Consider the following 22,822-nt stretch of genomic DNA (forward strand, 5'->3'; position numbering starts at 1 on the left):
AAAAGAATCAAGATTTCATACATGATTATTCCCGATTGAATGTATTTTACTTCTGTTGGAGCAGATCTGTGTTCATCCATTGTCTCCTCTTCCACCTCCCTCACCCCTTCTTCTTGCTCTTCCCATCTTCCTCACTAGCAGAAGCGAATCACCCAAATAACAACTGGTTGCACAAGATAAAATAGCCTCAAAATCCAGGGAAAAAAGTGCCAAGAAAATTCAGTGGGGGAAGAAAAAACTCATGGCGTCGACCTCTCCCGCGGTGCAGCGTCGGCCCGTCCTCTGGTGCAGCTTGGCGGTTGCGGCTCGAGATCCTCTCCGTTGAGGAAGACGGCGCCGCATCATCCACCTCGGCGGCCTGAGGATCGGACTGCCCACGCTCCACTTCGCTGAGGAACTGCCCCTGGAGACTGTCTCCTGCTGAGCGCGCGGCACGTCGTGCTCCTCTGGCTGAGCCTAGGGAGGAAGCATGCCAGAGGAGAGAAAAGCGACGGCGGCTGGGAGGAGGAGAGGCGCGCAGCGGCGGGGAGGAGGAGAGGCGCGCGGCGGCTGGGATGGGGGACGCGAGGGGAGAGAAGGACGGATGGATAGGGTTTGGTTGGGAGCTGGTTTTGTCTCACGTTAGAGTCATGGGCCCCTCTTTCCCTCAGCTTAGCCAACCAAATGGCAAAACGTGGCCCAATCCTAGAAACCGAAACGAGGCCACTGCCCAACCCGCGCGCGCGAGGTGCCCATCGTGGATAGCCTGGGAGTGCCCCATGGGGGTGCAGCAATCATACCTTTAGATGTAGCCTAGTCACGTTGTTCAGATGATGCAAAGCTTATATGTATATACATTACAAAATTTTGAAATCCAACTGAACACCCACTGTGGCTTATTCACATCTTGGCAGGAATTTTTTTTTACATGGGCCTCTGTTTTGGATGACTGTAGTTCATCCTGAATTTCACCAGAACTGTAGTGAAACATTTGGTATCTGTATTTGGGGACTGAAACAGCCTTGTCGGCTCTCATGTGCTATAGTCGAAATGCTCTGATCTGTGAGACTGTGACAGACAGGTTTCCTGTTTACAAAGATAGAATGTTAACTGAAAACTTGTGGCATTTGCATGTGTGGTGTGTTTATTTAGTGGTGCATATAAGAAATTTGGGATTTTAAGATGAGACAAATGGATAGTGGAGGCCGTTTCATTCCCTGTTTGGTTTGGGAGGCCGTTCCATCGCCTTCCAGAATCCAAATTATCCGGGGCAAAATCAAAATTAGCACCAAGTTTGTTTCATGGCTGCATTTAGCTTCCACTAGCCGAGTATCGAGGAGGAAGAAATCCACATGTGGCATCCATTAGCTGAGCCACCATGATAATAGCTTAACATGGTAATGCAGCACATCAATACCTGCAAACTCTCAATCAGCGATGTCTTGACAAGAGCCCTTTTCAGACACAGAATGAAAACTCCTGGTCTGCACTGCAGTGGCGTCACAGAGAGGCCTGCCGAGTTCAAGCTTTATAAAACCCATCACCACGTACATGCATTTCTCCATCACAAGCTCACTAACACACATCAACAATGGCTTCCACGCTCCCCATCCTCTGTCTGCTAGTTCTCGTCCTTGTCCAGTTCCAGTCCACACATTCAGTCATCATTCCAGAGCACAAGAACTCCATTGTCGAGCACAAGCCTCATCCTTCTCCTTCCACATCGAACTCGCATGGCACCTACATCGTCCAAACCAACCACCTGGCCAAGCCATCAGAGTTCGCCACCCTCGATCACTGGTACACGTCCATGGTGGACAGAAGCTCCAGCCGCATCCTCTACACCTACGGCACTGTGATGCACGGTTTCGCCGTCCGCCTCACCGAGGGCGAGGCCCGGCGCATGTCGGCCGTCCCCGGCGTGACCCGTGTGTACAAGGACAGGATGTACCAAATCCAGACCACGAGGTCGCCCTGGTTCATGGGCCTCCACGACGACTTCGGCGCGTGGCCAGACTCGGAGTTCGGCGACGGCATCATCATCGGCATCATCGACACCGGCATCTGGCCGGAGCGCGCCAGCTTCAGCGACACCGGCCTCGGCCCTGTCCGTCCCACCTGGAGGGGCAAGTGCGAGGACGCCGAGGGGTTCAATGCCACCTTACTCTGCAACAACAAGCTGGTCGGCGCCAAGTGCTTCACCGGCAACCTACCGGTCCCGGAGTACAACGACCCGAGCCCGAGGGACTTCATGGGGCATGGATCGCACGTGGCCTCGACGGCTGCCGGCGCCGAGGTTCCCTGGGCCGACCTGTACGGCTTCTCGGGCGGGAGGGCGAGCGGCGTGGCGCGCAATGCGAGGATCGCCATGTACAAGGCGTGTGTCCCACTCCCAGGGGGGTGCCCTGGCTCGGCGACCATCAAGGCGATCGACGCCGCTGTGAGCGACGGCGTGGACCTCATATCCATCTCCATCGGGGTCGAGCCGGGCACGCCCTTCTACGATGACCCCATCGCCGTCGCTACCTTCGGCGCCGAGCGCAGGGGCGTGTTGGTCGTCGTCGCCGGTGGCAACGACGGCCCCGAGGCGTCTTCCGTGTCCAACGCCGCGCCGTGGGTGACCACCGTCGGTGCCGCCACCACGGACCGGGTGTTCCCGGCCAAGCTCATGCTCGGCAACGGCGTGGCGCTGACGGGCCAGTCCCTGTACACCGAGAAGTCCAAGGGCACGAGCATGGTCGGGCTCGTGTACAGGCGTACAGCTCCTGCAGCGAGGATGACCTGACGCCCGACAAGGTGACGGGCAAGGTGGTGGTGTGCGCGTGGATGGCAGGAGACGAGACCGGCTTCTACGTGCAGAGAGCCGGCGGAGCCGGGATGGTGTCCGCGATGGGCATGGAACGGCTCCATGACGCCGTCAATGCTCCGGCGTTCACGCTCCCCGGCGTCATGATCAGCGACACCGCGGCCAATAAGCTGGACGCCTACATGTCATCGTCGCCGTACCCGGTGGTGTCGTTCGCCTTCGCCTGCGAGACCGTGACCGGCGAGAACCGGGCGCCGATGGTGGCGGGGTTCTCGTCGCGAGGCCCCAGCGTGGTGGCCCCGGAGATCCTGAAGCCGGACGTGGTCGCGCCGGGCGTGAACATCCTGGCCGCATGGTCGGGGGCCGTGCCGCCGTCGGGCTCCAAGAAGATTATTGACCCGCGGCGCGTCGAGTACAACATCCTCTCCGGGACGTCCATGGCCACTCCGCACGTCGCCGGCGCCGCGGCGCTGATCAAGAAAGTGCACGGCGACTGGACGCCGGCCATGGTGCGGTCGGCGCTGGTGACGACCGCCGGCCCGCTGGACGAGAACGGCAGGGAGATGTTCGACAGCGGCACCGTGATGGACGCGACGCCGCTGGCTGCCGGGGCAGGGCTCGTCCTCCCGCGGCTCGCCATGGAGGCATGGACCCGGGCCTGGTGTACGACGCCGGCACGCAGGACTACGTGGACTTCCTCTGCACCATCGGCTACACGGCGGAGCAGATGCGGCAATTCGTGCCGCAGATGAGTTCCGGGTGCGGCGCGAGGACGATACCCGGCGGCGTGGCCAACCTCAACTACCCGTCGTTCGTGGTGGGGTTCGACAGGAGCAACGGCGGCGGCGTCCGCAGGCTGACGAGGACGGTGACCAAGGTGTCGGCGCAGCCGGAGACGTACAACGTGACGTTCGCGGCGCCGGAGGACGTGAAGGTGACCGTGACGCCGGAGACGCTGGAGTTCAAGAGGGAGAACGAGAAGCGAAGCTACACGGTGGAGTCAGCCTCCAGTCGCAAGGAAAGGTGAGGCCGGCCGGAACATGGGACTTCGGCCACATTTCGTGGGAGAACAGGAAGCACCGGGTCAGGAGCCCCGTTGCCTTCAACTGGAAGATCTGAATACTGGTACCATGCAGTAGCTAGCTGAATATGTGAAGGGAGATCTGAACTCTGAAACTGATGTGTTGCATCTGAACTGCGACTTGACCTGGGGAAATAGCCATGAAGTATCATGATTGATTGCTTGTTGTGAACTTGTGATATCGAGAGAAGAATAATTATCATATGTTTTTTTCTTGTCCAGCTGCTAAAGATTTGAGGGTTTTAATAACATACTATGAATCATATGTTCTCTTAACCGTTTCCTCATCAACAGAATTTTTTCTGGTAATCGTCTCACATGGAGATTCCCTCGCTACAAAATATATGACAAGTCAGTTTATTGCTTCCCTCACCAAAACGAAAAACTAAAACTGTGGCAATACCATCTATTTAACAAGATAAATAGGACTGAATATTGCGTGACACACTCTCGTTCTAAAATCTCAAGCATTATTCATAATAGGATCCTAAGCGGGAGCCAGAACACTATCTCCATATAGGACTGAATATAAAACTTTTTGAAGCACAATGGAAAACCACAATTCTGCCAATCTATTTTTTTCCTAACTGAAAACTGATTTTGATGAACAACTTCATCTCAAGTTCCCAACTATGATAGGATGACTTTTGACAGGAAGCACAAATCAAAATTTCGAACCACCGCTTATTTGAACCACCGCTCATAGTTCCCAACTTGATAGGATGACTTTTGACAGGAAGCCAGATAACTGCCAGTTATGTAACTTAGCAGACAGCTTTAGATAAAAGGTGAGCTATCATTTAAACAGCTGCTGCAGAACTACTGCAGACCTAAAAGTTTATCAGATTACTTTTTGCTCTGTAATCAAGGATGCTTAGAATTTTCTCGTTGTTCTGTGGAACTGTAATCTGGTATATGATTTCTGTGAGAGTAGGCCGGAGATGTGCAGTTATCTCCTTAATTGATGTAAACAAAAACAGCTGGATTTACTTGGGAAACGAACAAAAGGATTCACCACAGATTTCTAGGCTCATGCAAATTCATGCATTGGAACTCAAGTTGAGAGGTACAAAAATTAGATAGTCCTAGTGAACAGATGAAGTTATAGTTGGGAGCAAACTTGAGCATAGCAGAAACAGAACTAATTTAATTTGATTCCGCTTACAAGCTTCCCAAGGAATTATAACTTAGATTAAAAAAACATAACAAAGCTAGACAAGATGGTACCCTGCTGCAATGCATATACAGATAGCAGACTTGAAAAAATAGTTCACCAATAGTCCTTTTATCCTCATCCAACTCAGTAATAATGAAGAGCATGAGAATTAACTTGCTATTTCTTATTTGTTTGTAGAATTTTGTTATGTACAGATCATTTATCAAAAAAATTGACTATATGAACAATTATACATACATCTTTGTTCTTGACCGATTTGTGGTCATTGGGCTTCTCAATCTATCCTTGAGTTGACACGAGTCAAAAGGGTATTAAGGAAGAAAAGGAGTCCTCAGGGACCAGTGTCCGGTGACTTCCGGTCCACGGAGGGGTTGCTTCCGAATCCCAGCAAGAAGCGGAGCAGCGGCGGCGGCGCGCCACCGGCTCGTCATGGGCAGTGTCGTCATCGGGATCCAGAGGGACCCGTTTGTAATTTTATCTTTTCTCTGGATCTTTCTGTAAGAATGGTGTTCTAATATCAGTACCCCATCTCCCGCAGAAAAAAGAGCACGGATCAACTTCTCGCATGAGAAGTCTGGCCTGGGAACGGATCCTCAAACTAAAAGGTAGTCAACAAAGTGACTCAAGTAAGCCACTCTTCTCACTAAAGTGCAGATGCTTGGACTCTAGGCAACACACTAATAAACTCTGGTTACTTACTGTACTTGCTAATCTGCTGCGATGTCTTGATGAAGAGAAGTTCATGTAGGCCAAAAGGGACAAGTTCTCGTAAACACTCCATGAATAAAATGTATTCACAAGAAGTTGGAAGCGCGTCAGGCATTCTGATGCCTATCCTTTACAGAACCAACAACAACAACGTCAAAGCATTTTTCCAAGCAAGTTGGGATAGGCTAGATATGAAACCTAAGAGAAAAGAGAACCAAAACAAGAAGAAAGAAAGAAAAAGAAAATAAAAAAAATAAAAAATAAAAAATAAAGAAGTAAAAAAAAGGGAAAAAGGAAAGAGAAAAGAAGCGAGTGACTATTTTTCCGGCACATGGATCGCTGATCTCCATGCAGTCCTATCAAGAGCCAAGACTTTAGGTATATTCCAATCCCTCGGGTCTCTTTTTATCGCCTCCGCCCACGCCAACTTTGGCCGTCATCTACCCCTTCTAGTCTCCTCCATACTCTTTAGAGTTTTAATGTTAACGGGGTCTTCTAGAGACCTCCGCTGGATATGCCCAAACCACCTTAGTCGGTGTTGGACTAGCTTCTCATCGATCGGTGTCACCCCTAGCCTATCATCAATTACCTCGTTCCTAATCCGGTCCTTTCTTGTATGGCCGCACATCCAACGCAGTATGCGCATCTCTGCGACACTCATTTGTTGGATATGTTGTCTTTTATTGGGCCAACATTCTGCCACATAAAGCATCGCCGTTCTGACAGCCGTCCTATAGAACTTACATTTTAGCTTTTGTGGTACCTTCTTGTCACTACTAGGAAAACCCTTACTGCCGGCGCACCATATTTGCCTACTGTCGGCGCACCAGAGCCCGCTGGTGGGAACGGGCCGGTGGTAACTGGCTATTGCCGGCGCACCAGCCAGTGCGTCAGCGGTAGCTCAGTTACTGCCGGCACACTGTGCTGGCTTCGCCGGCAGTAGCTTTGTACGGCTGGCGCACAAGCTGCTGCGCCGACAGTAGGGGTTGTGAGCAGTGGCGCTTGTGCTGTGCGCCGGCAGTAGGGGATGGAGGTGCGCCAGCGGTATAATTCAAATATCTTATTTTACAGCATTTTCCAGCGTATTATGAAAAGCGCATAGAGCCAAGTCTCATTTCGGTATCAATACACAAATAGTCAACTCTCATTTCGAAATCTTGATTTATACAACACACATGCAACACCGAACGACGAAGTTTCACAAAGTTAGAAGTCTCTGTACATAGTCACAAGTGTCGTCATACACCTCACAATGTAACTACTAACCTAAACTACAATCACATAAAACATGACCATGGTCACAATGAGCATCATCACGAAGGCCATGGTCTTCATCCGGTTCCTCCTCATGTCTCTCATCTCTCCCGCTAGATAACGCGCGTATCTTCCTTCCGCCTCCACCCTAGTGGGGTATCCTTTGTAGTTGTTGCCACTAAAACGGTGCACCTGTCTCCGATAGTCCTCCCAGTCGTCGTAGACTCCAGGAACCCTTTGTACACGACATATGTCGTCGGCATCTCCATGCACAAGACAAATAAAACGTCAGTACCAAATCATAGATGATATATCTATTTGCAACATATAAGTATATATGAGAAGTAAAGCACGAGTGTACTGACCAACATTCTAATCATCGGCCAATGCAATTAAGAAGTGTCAACTCAAACAAGAGACAAGTAGTATGAACTAAATAGCATGCCTCATACTTTGTTGGTAGAAACAAATATTAACATTCAGGGATGGAGTCAGTGAGGCCAGGTAGGATGCAGAAGAGATTCATATTTGTGGCCATCACACCAGGCTCACTGGCTCCACCCCCGAGTGTACGAGTGACCAAACATTCTAATCATCGGCGTACTCCAATAAGAGCCAAGTAGTATGAAGTAGATAGCATATGCCTCATACTTTGTTGGTCGAAACAAATATTAACATTCAGGGGTGGGGTAAGTGAAGCAAGTAGGATGCACAACAGATTGATATTTGTGCCATCACACTAGGTTCGCTCACCCCACCCCAGAGTGTAGTGACCAAACATTCTAATCATCGGCCAATGCAATTAAGAAGTCCCAACTCAAATAAGAGACAAGTAGTATGAACTAAATAGCATGCCTCATACTTTGTTGGTCGAAAAAATATTAACATTCAGGGATGGAGTCAGTGAGGCCAGGTAGGATGCACAAAAGATTGATATTTATGGTCATCACACCAGGCTCACTGGCTTCACTCCCGAGTGTACGAGTGACCAAACATTCTAATCATCGGCGAACTCCAAATACAAGCCAAGTAAGGGTCGTGTTAATGAAAATGATTAAGGTAAATACGCCATAATGTAGAAATATATACCAAAGTAAATGGAAATGATTAAGATAACATGGTGTGTCTGATTCCATAGACTAACAAATTACTAGACGCAAGCTAACGAGTTCACATGCACATCCATACAAACTAAATAAAAGTGACAAGTCGATCGGACCGGAATATATAGCAATTACAGTATGCAAGTTCATCAATGTATCGTTCAAGCTAAGCAAAAGAGTTCCCGTCGTAGGATCAGGTTGTAGGCCTAGAGGGGAATGGACGGCAGCCCTCCAGCGAGTTGAATGGCCTTTCCTCATGCGACATCTCCAAGCGGAGTTCTAGTTCGTCATTAGGTGGTAGACCGTAGCCGTAGAAGAACGTGCCAGACCTACTGCTGACATCCTGCTGGATTATCGTGCAAATTATCTGCTGGATGCGACCCCAATTTAGTCTCAGCTCTCTATCGTTGACATCCACCATGTTTTTGAACCTGTTTCTAAGAGTTTCTGGCAACAACATGTCTTCTGCGTTCTTTACGTACTCCATCGTCTGAAGGATGGCGTACCATGCACCCATCCCATTCTCTTCCGACGACTGCCTGAGGCAGGGAAGGTTGGTTGTGTGGGTTAACGCCAAGCCTCCTCCTACTTTCCTCTATACTCTGAGGGGGTCTGTCTTGGAGGCGAAGCCGGTGAGAGCATCATTGAGAACGCTCTTGATGTCGGTGTAGTCTTTCTTCTTGTCCCTACCTGAGTCGAGATATATTGCATGCGAGTGTTGCGGGGGCATGACGATGAGGGTGCAGAACTTGTCTCTACGCAAAACACATGGATTAATCTTCGCAAATGCAAATGGAGATATATGATAGAATGTAATGGGGACTAGCGAATCATTACTTACTCAAGGAAGTAAGGGATGAGAATGACGCTCTTCTTAATGTTCAGCAGGAAGAAATCCTCGATCTGCTTGGTGGCAATCATCTGATCCCCACGGTTGCAGATGATGCTCTCCCACATATAGAAGGGGTCCATTAACGCGATGCCCGGCGTCCCCTCCTTAACGATCTGGGAAGAGAGGCTAAGAGCAACTAGTCGGACCACGGTATGGTGGAGCATTTTCATGCGAAAGATGTTGAAGATGTCATCGAACCGGATGAAGCACAAGTCCGCGGGGGACTTTTCGGCAAGGCCCATGCCAGTTGGCACCTTCCACATGTAGAGAGGGTATTCAGGAGATTTTGAAATGAGAAGTTGCTTCTCCAGATACATGACAGAGTTATGCAAGCTCCTCATATCCGCGGTGAGTTTCTTGACGACATGCTCCGGCAGCATCGTTTTACCCAAGTGATGCTCCGGTCGCCAATTGTCTGGCAACTTTTCAAGGTGTCGGACCGGCTCCTTGGCTTTGGCCTCTGCCTTTTCTTTGGCGTCCTTCTTCGCTGGCCTCTTCCGCTTCTTGGGTTATAGGCACTTCGGAAGGCCTATAGCATCCATCGCCTTATTGGTCATATCACAGAGTGTGTTTGGGCCCAGCATCTTTTTGGCGGCGGCGGCCACCTCAGGTGTTTCCTCTTCCTCCTCAGGCGTTTCTTGAGAATCAAACAACTTCTTGGAGCACAGATCTTTCGAAGTCGTCACGTTCGGAGCCACCGGGGCATTGTCATGGAGAACTTGTGAAGACGTAGGAATATCCCATTGGAAGTCGTCACGTTCGGAGCCACCGGGGCATTGTCACATTCGACCTCTGACGCCGCTAGCTGTTGTGGTGGGGCGCTGACCTCTGGCGCCGCTGGCTGTTGTGGTGGGGCGCTGACCACCGGCGCCGATGGCTGTTGTGGTGGGGCGCTAACCACCGGCACCGCTGTCTGTTGTGGAGGGGCGCTGACCTCTGGCGCCGCAAGTTGCTTTCCTTTGCTTGTCGTCGACCCCGAGGAGGTGTTGATCCTAATTAGGGTCTTCGGCCATATCACTACCCAACTCTTTAGTGAGCTCAGCTTCATCGGGCTATCGGCACCATCCGGTTGATTAGGAAGATACAAATCCTCATAGCCCGGTAACGCCCGATCCACTTCAACCCGGTAAACGTCATCGGACATATCTCGTGTGTGCCACTTCTTATCTAGAGGCCGAATGATGGACCCCTCGCAACGTCTTTGAGTTTGTCGTTCACTTTCATCAGAAAGGTGCATGGCGTTGAGAGCGCATGCGAGAACATTGGGTCTCCGAACTATCCTTCGAAGTCTTCCTCGTTGGCGACTCCATCCATTCTGACGATGGTCCTCTTGCCTCTCCTCACGACAACACGGCTAGGTCTGGATGGGTCGATTATGAAGAAGCATTGGTCCACACGTTTAGCCAACACACATGGCTCATTTTGCGCGGTGGCGTTCGTGGACTTTGATTTGTTGGCTTCGGGTAGAAACATGGTGGTGAAATACCTGTCTTCTTTTGTGGCGCTCTTAGCCCATCTGATGCGGAACATCGGCACTTTCTCGCCAGTGTAGCTAAGCTCCCAGATTTCCTCGATCCTTCCGTAGTATCTAGTCTTTATGTCACCCGTATAGGATTCCATCGTTACCCCTGAGTTCTGGTAAACGTTGTTTTTGTCTTTTTCTTCCGTGTAGAATGTGTACCCGTTGATATCGTACGCTTGGTAAGTCATGATGTTGGGCGCGGGGCCATGTGACAAGGCCAATACTAGTTTATCGTCGTCATAATCCATTGGTGGGGGATTAGCATCAATGTGGTCTTTGAACCAGCGCGCGAAAGAGGAGTTGTGCTCTCAGAATATTTCTGCTTCCGTCATCGGCTTGCCACTGTTCTCTATCATGGTTTTGTGCTCTGTCAACCAAGGATCAATCAAGTCAATGTGGTGTAGCGCTAGTAAGTTGGCCCTGTCAAAGTCAGAAGTCCGACCAGACATGTGCACGTGCAGTTTCCTCCTTCCATTTTTGTGGCCTACTCCCTCGAACATGCGGAGGTGCTTGTTTCGAGGCAAACCAATAGGGTCCTCGATGTCTAGATAATTCATGCAAATAGAGATGCACTCTTTGGTGAGCCAGCCCTGGACGATGCTTCCATCTGGATGCGACCTGTTATGAACGTATCCTTTAATGACCCCATTCATTCTTTTAAACGACATCATGTTGTGTAGGAATGCTGGCCCTAGATTGTTGATATCATCCATGATATGGACCAACAGATGGACCATCACGTCAAAGCTCACATAGGATCACCACGATCTCTTCCTGGAGCCTTGCAAGTTTCTTCACGCTTATCGACTTCCGAGTTATGACGTCGAAGAAGTTACAGAGCCCAGTCAACGTTGCACGGACATGGCCATCCATTATACCTCGGATTGCAACCAGAAGAATCTGCGTCATCATCACGAGACAGTCATGAGACTTCATGCCGCTGAAAAGTTTTGTTTCTTGGAGTCCATGTATCTGCTTATTAGCCCTAAGTAACGGAAGGGCACTCTGACTCCTACAAGGCAATTGAAAAATTGATCGACCTCAGCCAGACTAAAAGTGAAGCAGGAGGGGGCAGTAATAGTCTTGCTTCTTAATCCTTTTGCGCTTCTGACCGCCGTCCGTCTCCTCCTACGACTGTCCGTCTTGGGTCGGCGAGATCTGAAGCTCTTCCGTGATGTCCAAAACTTTCAGGTCGTGTCTTGCTTTTGGCCCATCTTTGGTCCGGTCCGGCATGTTGAGAAGAGTGCCAACCGGAATATAGTTCTGATATTTACTGTTCAACAACGATTTTTATCTGATTTATTTGAGTTATATGTACCGGCAATGAGATACGACCAACTAAAGAAAAAATGCTCATTACCAGCATGAAGTGATTTGTTGAATACATTATTGAATAGATTCTTTATCTAGCTAATCTTGTAGGCATGCACCGGCAATGATGGCGAAGCGAATGTCTCCTTAACTTTGGTCCACCTTGTTAATAAGACTCGCACCGTTGGTCAGCCACACATACAAGATCTCCCGTCGACCTAATCTAAAAAGCTCCAGATAATAGGCATACCCTTCCAGAATATAAACTTTTAAATTATTCTAGCTGGCCCTTTAGTACAGAACCTTGCATTGCAGGACCCTGGAACGAAAAGGAACTCATAAATCGTCTAACCACAGCCAACATTTTCAATCCAAGAGAAAAGACAGTACACAAGAAACTCGGCAACCAAAGAAATTCAAAACACAATGCACAGTTCACAAATTATAGAGCTATCTCTATGCACAAAAGTGTTTCGACAAAAAAGTAGCGAAACTTTCCCCTAAGGTATATTGGGGTTTTGCTAGATGCGTACATGAGAGTACAAATATGCGGGCGTGTCATCTTGCTTAATGAAACAAAAAATAATATAAAATAGACAAATAAAGATAAAACATCGTATGAGGAACACTGCATTTTATTCATATCATTGCATTGTACAAATACATATTGCATGTTCCAATAGGACTATATCCTTTTTGCCTTCTACGTCGCGCTCATGGAGTATCTGACTTAGGAGATTGCGTAGTTCATTGATTCCCGGTGCGTTTGCAAGCATCCGGTTAATTACATCCGCAGGGTCAAGCCCCGCAGAATACCTCCGATTAAGCTGCACTGATGGTCGTCGTCATGTTTGGATTGCTCATCCATATGCATGTGATATTCATGGAAAATATGTGTGCGGGTGGCTTTGTTTCGCCGAAATCCAGTCACTTATACTATCGCGATGTTGGTATGACCAACAAGATATGTCGATGAAGGGGATGACTTTCGCCTCGTCGGTGCCCAGTCATGTAACGCCCTGACTTCATCGGACACGGACATGTGCATGTGTTGCTATCGCCTCGTCGGTGCCAAGCAACAATGTGTCTGATCCCGTAGGTTTGGGACATGTCGATAATAATGGTGACCTAGCCTCGTCGGCACTTGGCCATGATTTTATCTAGCCTCGTCAGCTTAGACATGATGGTAATGATATGTAGCCATTGTCTCGTCGACACTTGGCCAAGGTGTCGATGTAAAATAATATCACATATGCATGTTGGATGATGCTTCTCAAATATGTTAATCTCGCGTTCGTGTAGGAGCAAGATCGATGATGGATATATTGTATGGACGCCTCCCTGTAAGGGTCGATGTAGATGAATGATTGAGCATGCCTCCCGGTAAGGAGCAAGATCAATTTGATATTTCGACTCTATCATATTTGGCGTTTGGCCGCATACTTCCGTCATAGATTATACAGAACTGCAGTCGACCATCCTTGTTGAGGCAATCCACAATCGTAGGGATAAACCAACATCGTGGGGATAGTCGTCCAGCGCTCATGTATTCGATCGCCGATTTCATCACATCGGAAGGCCATGATTTATAGCCTCGCTTCGATGGCGGAGTATATAATTACTTTGATCTTGATGTTTCCTCTTGAATCAGTGACAGATGCATATACGTCGTAGCATAAACACTTTGAGGAAGAAGTATCAAGATGCTAAAATTTATTGCTTACCGTCAAAGACGCGCTTCCTTCCTGGCCCCATAGTCGTAGCCATAGATGCCGCTGCGTCGCAACAATCGTCTCGAAATTTGGTGGGTGAAAGTGTGGCGTTCGTCGTTCGCAAGATTTCGATGCAAATCGATAAACTGATTGAGTGAATAGGAATACACGTTATTCGTTGTTTGCAAAATTCCGATGCAAATCAACAAATACGCGTACGTGAGTCACGAGAGCCAGGCCGTGCTGGCTTTAGCGCGTGCGTTCTCTCCTCCTCCCGTATGGTCTTCCCTTCTGGTCGAGCGACCTCCTAGCTTTATATAGGCGCTGGCCAGGTTTCTGGATCACGTCATATCGCTCAAAACGCGTGAAGATTTAAACAAACTCTATCTGCTGGCCAGAAACGTGCCGCGTGGGTTTCTCTTATTTTGTACCGCAACTTAATTAACCAAGCGCTGGGTGTCGCCCAATGCCAAATGGGCCATGTGTACGTAGAAGTATTTGGTGTACACCAAGTTTTCCATCAGGGCATCGTATTGGCAATGGTCTTGCTCAGCTGCAAAACAACAACACTTGAAAACGATTGATATTTGATTACCTTGATGCTCGTCTCCCACGTGTAGAAATAATCATGGGTTGGCCAAAGTTAACTCTTTAGTAAAAATCATCATTGGCCCACACGTCACGCTGTCATGCATGGGTCATAGCAAATTTGCATGTACCATCATAATTGACACGTGCATGTAATATACACTATATGTTTTATTACGAATTTTTGGTACAAAAATCCGTCAAACAAATGCCCCTCACCGAGTGTAGTTTATGCGCGAAGCAGCAGGGGACTAGACTCGGTGAAAAATAATATGTCACCATTTGTAACAAATCATCAATGGCACAAAGAAATGTTCCGGAAATATACGGCAAACAGTCACGTCTTTTTTTTTCCGAACATTTGTCTCCTTATTGTATATATAGATCACATTTGGTGTGATAAAATGTTTGGGAAACTTGTAATTCCTCCTTATTCACTTTCATTTGCCTTCGTCGTGCAATCTGGAACGAAAGCAACCATCGGTTAAATAAAGTGCGCGGTTGATACATGCTTGTTCAGTGGCTACGCCTTGTGAGATGGCCGAAATACATAATAGGACGTAGCACATGGGGCTACAATTTTAAATGTACAAGTGCGACAAAAGATGTATTGTCACAATTTTTACTAGGATAGGCGAGATGGAAAGTCTCACACCTTTTATTCTTTAAAAGGGGGTATTCCCCTGCCGTTCTTCACTGCGACTAAGTTGGTGGTGCCAGCCAGTGAATATTCGAAACTCCATTGCGACCAACTTGGTGGTGCCAGCCAATGGATATTGAAAACTCCATTGCAACCAACTTGGTGGTGCCAGCCAATGGATATTGGGCTCCACTACGACCAGTCGATGGTGCCAGCCAATGGATTATACCCATGTGCGATTCTAAGCATTGAACCGCAATAACAATTTTATCAAGTTCGATGCGACCGTGAAGCAACTACGGTGCCAACCATCAAATTTGATGGGTTTCACAGGTTGACACTGATCGCACTGGCGTGTCTTGCTGCTCCCATATTTGAAACGTCGGAATGTCATCGACGATGTAGATGAACTAGGAGGCGATGATGCCCCCAGTGTTGGTGGTATGACTACCAAAGGGCCGATGCCCCTAGTGTCACCAATATGGCCATACTATGGATGGTGCCTTCAATAGCGATGAATTAGTGGTGCAGAATTCCAGTCGCTGGAAAAATATCGGTGACGTTATGCACGATGAGCAGTGTCACGCGTATGCAGTAGTGGCATATAAGGATGCACAAAGATCGAGGAAATATATATTTCTCTCTAAGAACCAGCGAGGAAACAAGCTGCATGGGGGCACAAAATTAACCAAGCAGGAAGAAAAACGGAAAAAATGTTTTCATTTTATTTTATTTTGGGATATTGGCTTTTCCTAGTAACACCGGCTATGAACGTGACCTTACAAATGGTAACCCAAGGGATAATCATCAGAAGAACCATGACAGTTGCAACTTGATAATTTAGTTTATGTGAGTGTATGTGAAAGACCGCATGCTTCCATGATGCTTTCAGAAGGATGGGAATTCTTACCCTAGACTTCATGCGACTGAGTAGCCCCACAACTTCATCATGCCCCTTGCACATGTATCAAGAACACAGAGACGTAGGAGAGGGTGACTTGTGTAAATGGTTATGGGATAAATGACTTGGCTATTTTTCATGGCCTAGTTGAGGGGTGGTTCACGACTACTCCCCTCCTTCTTTCCAATGAGTCCCCTACGGATCATGACTTGCTTGATGGAGACTTGCTTCTTTGATTGGCTTATTTTCCTTCTCGCATCTTCTTTTTTTGTTTTTTTTTCTGATTGGAGGATTGCTTGGACTTCGTGAACTTTTGTTGGACTTTCCTCATTTGGTCGAGAGGATTTGATTGGATTTCTTGAAGGACCTTCTTTGGAAGTTGCTAGGGGACTCATCTTCAGAATTTGAACAGCAGACGCGCACCTCTGTGGACTACATAGACCCTCATAGGCATTCTGGATGTGGTGGAAGAAACACCCCGGGGGTGTCAAGACGCTCACACTGGACTCAACTTGTGTTGGCCAGGTATGCCTTTCTTGCTCTTTTTCCTAAGGGTTACCCCAGGGCATCGTGCCTCTGGGAGCCTGAAACATGGAAAGAAACATGAAGGGAATGGGACCTCAGTGCACAGAAGTAGCCCAAGTAATTTTCACCACTCCTGCTAAAAGCATATACTTTGGCGTGTTTCGTGTGTAGTGGGTATAGGTGCCGCTCCACTTTAACGCATGACACATGTGCCACCTTCAGACTAGCCCAAGGGTGACCAAGACTTCAATCACTAGCATGGTATGTTTAAGGGAAAGCCGTTTATTGTAGGACATTGATGTCCATGTTAAAATGAAGATTCAAAGAAAGATAAACAAAAAAAGGAGAAAAAAGGCGACTTGCGTGCAGCAGATCACGCAAAGTACTTCTTCAGGTACCTCCCATTGATGGGTGGTATAGGGCAATCCACTTCTTGGTCAATTAATTGATAGGCACCACCATCATATACTTGTTCAATGACAAAAGGCCCTTCCCATTTGGGTTCGAGCTTGCCTTTGACTTTACCCTTAACCACGATGGGGCGCCGAAGTACTAGAACCAAACCTCCCTTTCGAAAGACTCGAGGTTTTACTAGTTTTTCATATGTTCGAACCATATTTTGGCGATAGAGTTCAAAATTTTGAAGCGCATTAAGGCGATCTTCTTCCAAGGAATCCTACTCTTGGTATCGTAGTCGGATTTGCTCATCTTGGGTAATTTCATCATGGATAGCCACTCTTAGAGATGGTAGCTCTACTTCAAGGGGAAGAACCGTCTCTGTCCCAAACACCAGTGAGTATGGCGTTGCTTGGGTAGGCGTTCGGACAGTGACACGGAATGCCCATAAGGCCTCGTAGAGGTGGTCGTGCCAATCACGACGATGCTTGTGGACCGTATTATTCAATATGTGTCCAAGGGTCTTATTGAAAGCTTCAATCAACCCATTGCATTGAGGATAGTATCCAGTGGAGTAATTCCACTGAATTACTTGGCAATGAATTTCAGCATTTTATATATGTGATTTGAAGGCCTTGGCATTATCAAAGGTGATTCGACGAGGGACTCCAAAGCGATATATGATATTACGCTCCAAGTAATTGATCACATTGTCACTTTTTACTTCTCTTAGGGGCACAGCCTCCGCCCATCTGGAGAAATAATCAGTCGCTGCTAGGATAAAGACATGACCTCCAGAAGATGGAGGGTCAAATGGGCCAACAACATCTATACCCCATCCATCGGAAGGCCATGAGGGAACAGTGGGATGTAAGGGAACATGAGGTTGGTGTTTGAGAACACCATGAATCTGACAATTGTGACACGACCTTGCTACCTTTAGGCAGTCTCTCATGATTTCAGGCCAATAATAGCCATCAATCCTTATGCTATGGTACAGTTTGGGTCCACCTTGGTGGCCTCCACAAACGCCATGATGGACCTCTTGTGGTATTTTATCAGCTTCATTTCTAGACACGCATCGCAATAGGAGCTCTTGACCGAATGAGCATCGATACAAGGTCCTTGCCATATAAATATATGAAGGGAGGCGCCTTTGCAACCTACGCCTTTCTACGGGATCATCAGGGAGAGTCCCATGACAAAAATAATTGAGGAATGGTTTGCGCCAATCATCCTCCTGTATGACGGTGGTGACAACATGATGTACCTCACACTCATCGGGTATTAGTTCCAGGACGGCCGGTAGGAGCCATCTTTCTTCAATTTCTATATGAGCGGGCTCCCCTTCGGGAAGCACTAACGCTGCTGCAAGTTTGGCCAAGGAATCCGCCAAAGCATTTTTACTTCACGGGACATGGGAGATTTCAATACGCTCGAATTTTCTCGTAAGGCTTTGAGCCACTTTGTAATATAGCATTAGCTCGGGCTTTCGTACCTCATATATGTCATTAACTTGACCAGCAATGAGTTGTGAGTCCCCATAAACCCGGAGGTCTCGTATATCCATAGAGAGTGCTAGTAGGAGGCCAAATAGGAGAGCCTCGTACTCTGCTTTGTTGTTCGAACATTCCTCCTTCAGGAGGGAGAAAGAGTGGTATATAGTCCCTCCTTGCGGAGTCCTGAATACTATTTCTGCCCCAGCTCTCCTTGTTGATGCGCCATCTGGGTCCGTCTCTATGCGAGAGGCCCCATCAAAATATAGCTCCCATGGGGGCTCGACCTCGACGAAAAATACTTCCTCATCGGGCAGCTCTACCACGAGCGGGGAGTCATCTGGCACGGGGTGTGCTGCGAGAAAGTCGGCCAATGCTTGCCCCTTAATTGCTTTTTGTGGAACATAAGTAATATCAAATTCCATCAAGGACATTGCCCATTTTCCGAGGCGACCCATTAGAGCAGGTTATTTAATTAATACATATTTTACTGGGTCGGCTCTTGCAATGAGTTCGATTTGATGTTCCAACACATAGTGGCACATCTTCTTTAATGCAAATACGAGGGCTAAACACAACTTCTCTATAGGTGAGTAGTTTTGCTCGGCGCCAACCATGGTTCGGCTTAAGTAATAACATGCCGCCTCCTTTCCTTCATCATTATGTTGCGCAAGGAGTGCACCCACATAGGAGGGTTGCGCAACAATGTAGAGAATAAGCGGACGCCCTTTAATAGGCAGCGGCTAGAACTGGGGGATTTAGGAGATATTTTTTAGTGCTATCAAAAGCGTTTTGGCATTGCTCGTTCCATTCGAACGGGCACACCTTTCTTCATCAACCTTGTAAAAGGTTGTGTAGGCCCCGAGAGGTTAGAAATGAAGCGTCGTATATATGCTAAGTGTCCTTGCAAGGATTTTAACTCTTTTAGGTTCGTGGGAGGCGGCATATCTTGAATAGCCTTTATGTTTTTTGGAGAGATCTCAATGCCACGATGATGGACAATGAAACCAAGGAATAAACCAGACCGTACGCCAAAGGCACATTTGAGAGGATTCATCTTTAATTGATGCTCCCGTAAACGATTGAACACAACACACATATCTGCTTGATGATTCACGCGGTCCTTAGTTTTCACTACCATGTCATCAACATAACACTCAACTGAATTATGAATGAGGTCATCAAGGATAGTGGTCATAGCTCTTTGATATGTTGCACCGGCGTTCTTCAACTCAAAGGGCATTACAGTATAGTAAAAGTTCCCTTTCGGCGTTCGAAATGCGATGTCTATTGCATCATTTTCATCCATCTTGATTTGGTTATAACCTGATGATCCGTCCATGAAGGATAAAACACCATAACCTCTTTAATGAAACAGGCGGCAATGAGTTTGTCCACCTCGGCGATAATGCTATCTTGCAGTTTTGGGCGAAAGCGGCGTGGTTTCTGCTTCACTGGCCTGAACTTGGGATCAATTGATAGCTTGTTTGTAGCGACCCGTGGATCGAGTCCAGGCATTTCCTTATACTACCATGCAAAGCAATCTCGGAACTCCATTAGGAATTCTCGATAACTTTCTTTTTCCAAGGGAGTGAGGGCACTACTAACAAAGGTAGGGCGCGGCTCCTCCTCTGTGCCTAGGTTGACTTCGACAAGCTCATCAGTAGTGAGTTGTCCTCCATCTTCAAGTTTTTGAGGTGCGGGGGAAGCCTCATATACTTCACCTTGGAGGGTGGTCATAGATCTATGAACCATCCTCGCAGTTGGAGGTTGACTCCTCTCTCTCACTTGGATCATGTACAAATGCCATGTGGCATGTGACCCTTTGTGGATTATCATTTCCTTCATCCTCACTTTCAGAAGACTCTGAGCGGATGTAACCTAGACCATATCTTGGCTGGACCTTCTTTTTATTTTTCTTGATGATCTTTTCTGCTTGACCCCACCACACTTCGCATATGGCGGGTGGTGATGGCAACCTGCAATTTCTTTGGAGTTCAATCCTCGACTTTCTTAAGAGGGAAACCAATCTTGGTTCCGCCTTCATAGTAGTCACTGCTACATCATTATCAAATATAGAGATGGGAAGTTTAATTAAAAGGTCACATGGTTGTACCTGCGGGACCTTATAGAAGAGAGTAGGCAGAAACCCATAATGTTTTTTCTGGGATCACCAAGACTTGCAACAGCATTGCTATGGAGATGTACATCGATGGGGGCTGCTTAGGTGCATCACCCTGTAGTTCCTCTATCTCAGCCACCCTTCTTCGTACCGTTCCTTGTGGATGTTCTATGCTTCTAGTCGTTGGACCAGCGTGCGTCTCCAGTATGATAGGGGCTGCTGAGCCACCTGTGTTGAGGCTTTTAAAAGCTCCTCAGTACGAGTGGAGCTGGAGAAGAAGTAGCTTCAGCACTCAGCAATATCGATGGTGATTTCATAGTAGGAGTAGCACATTCCCTCCTTTGGGGGGCTGTGTTACTATGCTTGTGGGTGGGAGGAGGAAATCTTCTTCCATGCCTCCGACCCCTGTCCTCTTGACTTTGGCTCCGCCTAGAAGAGTGTCGACTTGATTGAGGCTCAATTTTAGGTGACCTAGTTGAGCCCGGAGTGATGAGAATATCAGCCGGTAGTGCTACACGGCCTGGCCGGATTTGTGGCTCTCCACTTGAGAAGTAGTATTTTGCATTAGCATTATATGCCATTATGCCTCTCGAGTGGTGTATGGGTAAGTGTTGCTCGGAAAAATAGAAGAATCAACATCCTTGGATATGGCCCCACTTTTGTAGCTTCAGGGGACGGCCCCCATGCACGAAGCATGAAGTGCGCCAAGGTAGTAGATGGTCTCTTGGGGTACCCAAGAACTCCAATGTAATGAAGAGTGTTGCTGCCTCAACAGCTATACGTGTTGGAAGGGATGGAGACCTCTCTAGGGGAGCCCATGCACTTTGATCATGTTGAGGGAGATGACAAGGAGCATAACGACTAGCCCCACACTATGAGGATGAATAAAGTGCTCCAGCATAACGACTAGGAGCATGGTATTTTGACCTGCCCCTAACTCGCATTATCGGAGGGTCAGTAGTATGTGTGTATTGTCTAAACTCTTGAACACTCGTGAGCCATAGTTGACGGTGATCAGAGATCATGTTCATCGATTTTGTTGCCCCGTTATCGTTAGCTTGATTAGCAACTGGTGAATATTGATGTTTCTAGTGCCAGTGCAGTGCAGTTCAGACAAATAGCCTTGGCATCACTGTTAATATCATATACCTCAGTGTTGGCACTAACAGAGACTCGAATATGCCCCCAGCAATCAGGCATAATCATGAAATTTTGCAAATTGTTTGGCTACATCGAAGTTCCTGAGAACTCCAAGTGAGCAGGTAATATTGGTGGAGTATTTGTTGTATATTAGACAAAAAGAAAAATTGGAATGTGTATAGTCGCCCATGCATGGTTCTTAGGCCTGATAATAGCACGTATGCATGCCAGCCTGTATATCATTATCATGCTTCACTGTGGTCTCCGACGAGACTCATCAAAAGAACGTCACACACTGCTTTCATTTGGCCCAACTTATGTAGAAGTGGGACTTGAAATGCCTGTGTTGGTCGACAAAATAGAAGTAGAAAGTCTAATATACAGCATCATCCCCTTCACAGTTCCAGCCTGAACCATTCATACATGGCATTGGCTACGTGGGCAATCGTCCATGTATTGTACATGTTTCTGTAACCAGCTGGAACGCTTTAAACATGTTAGCATAAGGTGGATGTATCTAGCTCTTGTCAATATGTCGCTGACGGAAACAATGGAAACTGGCATCAGGTGCATGTACCCGACTATTGTCAATATGATGCTCTCAATCGAGCAGCCATTTTGGGCAGCGACCTGAGCTGGTAAAGCTTAGCGGCCATAGTGCCGGAGCATGTTTCTAGCCTGGCGGGGGAAATCTCAGGATGCTGGATCACCACCATTGTTATATAAAAATCGGGCTTTATGATCAAGCCACAGATTACAACTCAAGCCATTCATCAAGAGTGCCATGGATTTCTTTAGCGGCCGGGTATTAACCATATGCTTTGTGCAGGACGTTGCATTTTTTTTTGCGACGTCTCGATGCAACTTCTTTCCGTGAGCAATTTAGAACTAAGATTTTTGACGACTTTCGGAGCGCAGCAGAGATGGGAGGAGAATCATGTCCCACCAGGCGTGCCAATTTTGTTTCGACAAAAAAGTAGCGAAACTTTCCCCTAGGGTATGTAGGGGTTTTGCTAGATGCGTACATGAGAGTACAAATATGCGGGCGTGCCATCTTGCTTAATGAAACAAAAATAATATAAAATAGACAAATAAAGATAAAACATCATATGAGGAACACTGCATTTTATTCATATCATTGCATTGTACAAATACATATTGCATGTTCCAATAGGACTATATCCTTTTTGCCTTCCGCGTCGCGCTCATGGAGTATCTGACTTAGGAGATTGCGTAGTTCATTGATTCCCGGTGCGTTTGCAAGCATCCGGTTAATTACATCCGCAGGGTCAAGCCCTGCAGAATACCTCTGATTAAGCCGCGCTGATGGTCGTCGTCATGTTTGGATTGCTCATCCATATGCATGTGATATTCATGGAAAATATGTGTGCGGGTGGCTTTGTTTCGCCGAAACCCAGTCACTTATACTATCGCCATGTTGGTATGACCAACAAGATATGTCGATGAAG

At 47.5% G+C, this 22,822-nt stretch overlaps 1 pseudogene; it reads left to right on the forward strand.

The window, feature by feature from the left end:
* Positions 1-1,560: 1,560 nt before the first annotated feature.
* LOC127298035 (subtilisin-like protease SBT1.7) lies at positions 1,561-3,924 on the forward strand (annotated as a pseudogene).
* The last annotated feature ends 18,898 nt before the right edge of the window (positions 3,925-22,822 follow it).

Source organism: Lolium perenne, chromosome 5 (assembly GCF_019359855.2).
Source record: "Lolium perenne isolate Kyuss_39 chromosome 5, Kyuss_2.0, whole genome shotgun sequence".
NCBI classification, from domain to species: domain Eukaryota; kingdom Viridiplantae; phylum Streptophyta; class Magnoliopsida; order Poales; family Poaceae; genus Lolium; species Lolium perenne.